Source organism: Halyomorpha halys, unplaced genomic scaffold, assembly GCF_000696795.3.
Source record: "Halyomorpha halys isolate HHAL.00 unplaced genomic scaffold, Hhal_1.1 Scaffold1794.1, whole genome shotgun sequence".
Lineage (NCBI taxonomy): Eukaryota > Metazoa > Arthropoda > Insecta > Hemiptera > Pentatomidae > Halyomorpha > Halyomorpha halys.
In genome coordinates, this window is record NW_027113207.1 from 65,980 (window position 1) to 66,242 (window position 263).

The window sequence follows — 263 nt, forward strand, 5'->3', positions numbered from 1 at the left end:
TATATATATGCCCTGAAAAAACCCTGCAAAGTGGGGCGAATGGTTAGCTCTTAATAATTATTTTTTGTATTATTTGAGCTGCTGATTAACCGGAGCTGCTCTTTATTATTTTATTTCTTTTTTTTTAGTATTAATTTCGTTTCGTTTCCTCCATTTTTGTTTATGATTCAACGATTAACTAAGAATGTCTGATATTCTCCCAAAATCTGTGTCTACCCCAAAAGAACAGATACCCACAAAATTTTAAATATTCTCCAAAAAGT